Genomic DNA, 6,000 nt, shown 5'->3' with positions numbered 1-6,000 from the left:
GTCCTCTTTCTCCTCCATGTTTTCTGAATGACCCTACCTTGTAAACTGTCGTGAGAAAGCTGAAGAATCTGCTGTCACAAGCCCTAAGTAATGATCCTCCCTGAGAGAAGTGAGTCGAAATGACAGACTGGAGGACAGATGCCATCAAGGAACGGAAGATAGGAGAGGCAAGACGTCAGGGATACCACAAGGAGAAAGGAATACTGGGGACTGACCCCAGGGCACAAGACATGCTAATCAAGTGCTCTACCACTGACCTTTATTGCCTATTCTTCTGTTGAGACTGTTTGGTCTTATTTATCAGAATGAATGCTCTTTTTCTTAGTGGGCCCTGGGAACTGTAGCAGGAATACTGCTACCATGGAGTAGTTACATGCCAAGCAAGCACTTGGTACCTGCTCTCCTGTTCATATTTCAGACACATCCTACAAGGCAGTGATTAACCCTGAAATAAAGAACAGCTGAAATAAAGGGCAGTTCAAATTTTACCACAAGTTACTTGGTGACAGACTGCCAATCTTGCAACAGTCACCAAATGGACTTGGAATTATTTATTTGTTCTTGAACATTTATTTGTTCAAGAGCGAATGAATGAGGTACCATGATTTTTCGAGACAGATAAACTTACACCTCTAAGCACCACAAATTATTTCAACTACTTCAGATAGTATGCCTACATGTAAGCAAACTTCCCCTTTGGAATGAAGCATTTAGGAAATTTGTACTTTTTTCTGATCAGTTTGGGTCAGTGCATGGCACTGGCCATGCCCTCAGTGTAACAACTGGTCTGTGGGCTGAGAACCTGCCTGAATTTCTCTTTTAGATTCCTAAACCAGGTCCTGGAGGGAGCCACTTGAAAATCACCAACTTCTTTTGGAAGACAATACATGAAAGCTCCTTAAAACTCAATATAAATATTCATTGAGTTCCTGAACCCAGTTATTTTAATACAATTGACACCTACTAATGTGTGGCTGGGATGCAGCTCTTCGGTAGAGCACCTGCCTGGCATGCACAAGGCCCTAGGGTTGATCCTCAGCACCACAAATAACCAAAATAGAAAAAAAAAAATCAAAAAAAGATTAATTGTGACAGCTGGACATACTATCTGTTATACACTAACAAAAAGAGCTTCGTTATGTTTGTTATGTTTATGCCCAAGTTATATGACCAAATTACCTGTAGCGCCCGTCATACTGTTCTGTATGCACCATCTTCCTGGGTGACCTAATCGGTGTTAATCATTGCTCCCCTCTGCAAAGGACTGTAAATTCCTGGGAATCTGACCTGATTGATATGTTAACTATTTTTCCCCTCTGCAAAGGACAGATGTTATCTAAAATTAGTTGACAAAGGATTGTAAATTCCTGTGAGAATCCTCTGTCCTCTGCAAAGGGAAACAAAGGTCTTCCTCATTCCTTAGCAGATCAAGGATTTTCTTATTTTCTGATCCATACCCATAACCCATTACTGTGTAAATCCTGCTTTCTACAAAAGTCTGTAAAGTTTTGAGTGAGACACACAGCTTTTGCAAACACCAACTGCACTGTGTCGCTGGGCCCAGAATAAAATAAATCAGTACTGCTTTTTAAAAAACATGTCTTGCCCCATTTTGGGACACCAAATTGGGGGTCTCGTTTGTGGGCTATAAGACTACCTTTACTCTTTGGCTAGCTGGAAAAGAGCAGAAATGGTCAAAAAGATAAAATGTGAATGCTTCAAAAGCCTGACGTTATTCAGGTCTTAGGTTTTTGGAAGTTTATTAATAATGACATCAGTAATCTAGTGAAGAGTTCGTTCAGGGCTACACATGCTGTTGGGGTGGAGGTCTGGCTGGAAGAGCTCACTGTGGGCGTGGCCTGGAAGGGTGATGTCCCTCCTGGGCTCCTACTTTAGCTGCAAAGACTACAGCAGCTTTTCTCTACTTACACCCTTTCTGCAGACCATGGATTGAATCCTTTAAAAACTGTGAGGCAGGGGCTGGGGATTTAGCTCAGCAGCATAAGTGCCTGCCTTCCAAGCAGGCAGTCCTGAGTTTGATCCCCGGTACCGATAAAAAGGAAAAAGACCAAAAAAAGAAAAAAGATTCTAAAAACTGTGAGGCAAAATAAACCTCTTCTACTTTTGCCCCAGTGACAAGAAAGTGATTAAGACAACTGTAACTTATCAAAATGATAGCACTATCTCCCTCTTTGTGTCGTTTTCCTCAAAGGCAAAGGATAAAGGAGCTCCTCTAGAACAGATCATTTTAGGCCCCCTAAAAGCCCTAGCATTTTTTCATAGTAATATCCTGTAAGGAGCCCCAACCCTTCTTGAGATGCTCATGGTATCCCTCAATTCCTCCTACTGTGTGCGCCCGCATTATATAACAAACTCCCTTTAAAATGCTCATGAAATACACATCATGTTCTTAGCCCACTGCCCTCAGCTGGAAGTCCTACCTTGGCCCCACTGCTAGACCTTGCACCACTCTGACTCACTACCATATTCAATATCCAGTTCCTCCTCCCAGGACTATGGCACCCTCCTTTGAAACTGTGTTCTAGATTTCTCTGAATAGGACCTGGACTTCACATCTGTGGGAAAATAAATAAATCACAAAAATGAAACTGAACTCCCCAATAATTTCATCCTCCATTAAAAACTTTTGTCATGAAAAGCCAGACAATCTTCTGTTTTATGGTTTCAGTTAACCCCAGCCCCCAGCAAAGTTAGAAAGAAGCACCTCAAAAACCTTACGGCTGACAGCAGGCACTGGGGAAATGGCCTCCAGTCTATGTGACTCAGGCCTCTGGAAAGTCACCCATTTTATTTTTAAAGTAACTTTAAAAGTTCTTTGGAAGCTGTTCAAGCCATACAACAGTAGTAAAGAAGGCTTGTTCTGGCCTTTCCACAAACTTCTGTACAAACAGGCTAATAAATCCCAAAGGCAGCATACTAGGTAACTTCTAAATTATCTTATAATGGGATCTCTTTATGGACAAGATGAGCCTATGTGACAAAATGTGTCTGAGGGTCCAAGGTTTGCCCCAGCACAAAGCAAGCCATTTCAGACCTCTTCAGGGCAACCCCAGGGAATGCAGGATTGGCCCTCTGTTCCACCTCCAACGCAGTATTAACCCCTGACATGGGTGTCCAGGTCATCCCCTCAGGAATCTATGGACCCCTCCCCCCGGGACTTTTGGACTTATTGTTGGATGTAGTAGCACTACGCTTAAAGGATTACAAGTTCTGCCCGGGATAGTAGATAGTGATTTCACAGGGTAAATAAAAGTCATGGCTTCTCCCCTTGTTGGTGTCATCCCAGTCAGGGCAGGGCAACGCCTTGCTTAATTGCTGCTATTGCCATTGGCTCAAATGTCTAACAAATCCGTAACTCCCTAGAGGGGGACTCCTTTCCTGGGACTTCAGATGTATATTGGGCCCAACATATCTCCACAGAAAAGCCCCTCATGACTCTATATTTAGATGGAAAATGTTTCTCAGGCCTCATTGATACGGGCGCAGATGTTACCATTATCAGAAAGGAGGAGTGGCCTGCTGCCTGGCCTCTAGAAACAACTTTAACACATCTCCGAGGGATTGGACTCCTCAACTTGTCTCCATCTCTCTTTGTCTCCCCCCATGTTCTTTATCATCCCAGTTCCTCCTCCAGGTACACCCCACGGATTGATCTGTGGGCCAGATCAAGTGGCGCCCAGCGTGGGGGCTCTTGGCACGGGGGAGTTAAGGAGGGAGCCATTCGAGAATGCCTGCTGAAAGTGAAAATAAACTGAATCAAGGCCGAGGCCTGCGCGGATGACCGCCCAACGTGCCGCCAGAGTCACAGTGAGTGAACGGCAACCCCATCCCCTTTCCCGGACATGGGTCAAGCATTGAGCGAACATGAATTGTTCCTGGGAGGCCTTAGCAAGACATTAAAGACAAGAGGGGTAAGGGTTAGAACAAAAGAATTGTTGCAGTATTTTCAGTTTATTCATAAAGTGTGCCCTTGGTTCCCCCTAGAGGGCTCTATAGATACCAAGAGGTGGAAAAGAGTAGGAGATGCTCTAAAAGATTATTATAGGGTCTTTGTCTGGAAAAGGTTCCGGTGACCACTTTTGCATACTGGAATTTAATCTCTGAGCTGCTTACTCAGTGGCATGCAGATCCTCAGATTGAGGAGACGGTTGCACAGGGTGAGGCTGCCCTGTGTGACTCCCTTAATTCTACCCCAAAACCGTCCTCAGAAAAATCTGAAGCCTCTGATCTCTCAGACGCAGAGGCTGATGGCTTGTTAGAGGTCCTCCAAGATGGTGATCTGCCACCACTTCCTCCTGTTGACATGATTGACAGGTTCCAAGATGGCAGACCCCAACCCCCACCCCTCCATGGCCAATTGGAGATTCATATAAGTCTTTATACCCCGATCTCTCCGATTTTCAAGAGGTCGACTGGGAACACCTAGCACAGCAAGCCTCTACATACCACCCTGACCCTGTTGCGGCACTGGCCGCCATTAAGCCCCCTGACTATGATGATGCACTTAGTGTCTGCCCTCAACCTTCTAGCATGCTAGCAGAATTAGAACAAAGAAAAAGGGATCTTTTAAAACAGATACAGCTAGAAAAAGAATGCCAAAATCTTTCAACTCAATTGCAGGCCCTCTGAGCTACACAGCCTTATAGTTCTCCTAAGATGGCACCTGTCTCCGGCAAGCCTCGTGGCACTCTTAAAATGGCGCCTGCATCTGGCAGCCAGCCCAAAATGGCATTCCCAGTCACGGAGGCCATTGTTCCCCCACGGGATGTTGAAGAGGGCACTGAACCACAAGTGGTTAGGATACACATACCTCTCACCATGACAGCCCTAAAAGAGTTAAAGGCCGCAGTCTCTCAATATGGCCCAACTGCCACCTATACTATTGCAGTTCTACATTCTTTGACTCAGGGTTGGATTATTCCTAATGAGTGGAAAGACTCAGCAAAAGCCACCCTCTCTGGAGGCAATTATCTATTATGGAAATCTGAATTTTTTGATCAATATGAGGGCATAGCCAGAGATAACACCACATGGCAAAACCCCTAGACTCTTGCTATGCTTACAGAAACAGGAGATTTTGCCACAAAAGAGACCCAAATGCGGTTCGATTCGGGCCTCTTTGCGCAGATTAACATGGCAGCCACTAGAGCGTGGAAACGGCTCCCCTCAGGAGGCGAGCCTACCTTGTCTCTCACCCAAATAAAACAAAAGACTGAAGAGCTCTTTTCAGATTTTGTCAATTGCCACCTATAGGCGGTAGAGCGTCTTTTCGGCTCCACAGAAACAAACTCTGCCCTGGTCAAAAAATTGGCTTATGAAAATGCAACCTCAGCTTGTCAAGCTGCAATTCGACCGCATCACAAAAAGGAGGACCTATCAGGTTATATTCACCTATGCGCAGATATTGGGCCTGCTTATCATCAAGGCCTAGCCATGGCTGCGGCACAACAAGGTTGCACAGTTAAACAGCTCCTCTTTCGTCCTAAAAAAGATATTGTTTGTTTCAAATGTGGCCAAATTGGCCACATGGCTCATGATTGCAAAAGTAAAAATCAAAATCAGTCCTCTACAAAAAAAACCAGGGCTATGTCCCAGATGCAAAGACCACCGCTGGGCTAATGACTGCAGATCCAAAAGGGATGTTCACGGTAACCCTCTTCCCCCACAGGGAAACGGGACATGGGGCTAGCCCCAGGCATCCAATTCCAGACAAACCCCTGGGGAACCAAGGTTTGTCCAAGCAGGGCCTTGCCCACAGGAGTATAAATCATATCAGATAGAGATGCATAGCTCCTGTTATGATGCTGTACAAGAATGTACTGGCTTAGATAATGCCACTCATTTTACAGCCATACTTACAAAAATAAAAATGGCAGCAGCCAGAGGCGTTTGGGGCCTCAACCCCTCTGTATCAGGAAGCCCCGTATACTCCCAAGCCTCCTGCAAAGGCGAAATCAACAAGCCGGTCTGTTGGTATAA

Source organism: Cavia porcellus, unplaced genomic scaffold (genome assembly GCF_034190915.1).
Source record: "Cavia porcellus strain 051 isolate PalLab524CR breed Dunkin Hartley unplaced genomic scaffold, mCavPor4.1 scaffold_22, whole genome shotgun sequence".
Lineage (NCBI taxonomy): Eukaryota > Metazoa > Chordata > Mammalia > Rodentia > Caviidae > Cavia > Cavia porcellus.
The sequence above is the reverse complement of the archived record's forward strand: the minus strand, read 5'-3'. Positions refer to the sequence as shown.